We start from the raw sequence: 351 nt of genomic DNA, 5'->3' as shown, positions 1-351 counted from the left end.
ATGCATGAGAACTTTCCTGTCGTTAACTCGATGGAAAACAACCGTGCCTACATCAGTATTCTTTCTTCGCGCCAGCCTGTGTTGCTGTGAGAGGATCCTGTCCCTTTCTACTTGTAAGTGACTACGTGCAGCCTTGTATATTTCCTGCTTCCTCCTGATAGCTGATAGACGTCGGCTGCTGTTCTATTAATTCGTATGGTAGGCGCCTGTCCTCGCCATAACCTATGCAGTGAGGAATATCACCCAGGGTATTGTGGTAGGTGTTATTAATCGCACACTGGACTATAGGCAACCAAATGTCCCAGTCTATGTCGCCTGAGACCAAAGATGTACGCAGCATGTTGAGTATTT

At 46.7% G+C, this 351-nt stretch overlaps 1 protein-coding gene across 1 annotated transcript in view; it reads left to right on the top strand.

Moving 5' to 3' along the window:
- Positions 1-351, top strand: part of LOC119590334 — a gene marked incomplete at its 3' end in the record, with an annotated part of 57,212 nt that overhangs the window by 499 nt on the left and 56,362 nt on the right.

Source organism: Penaeus monodon, chromosome 27 (assembly GCF_015228065.2).
Source record: "Penaeus monodon isolate SGIC_2016 chromosome 27, NSTDA_Pmon_1, whole genome shotgun sequence".
In the NCBI taxonomy this organism is placed as follows: Eukaryota; Metazoa; Arthropoda; class Malacostraca; order Decapoda; family Penaeidae; genus Penaeus; species Penaeus monodon.
This window is presented reverse-complemented; position numbering and strand designations above follow the sequence as displayed.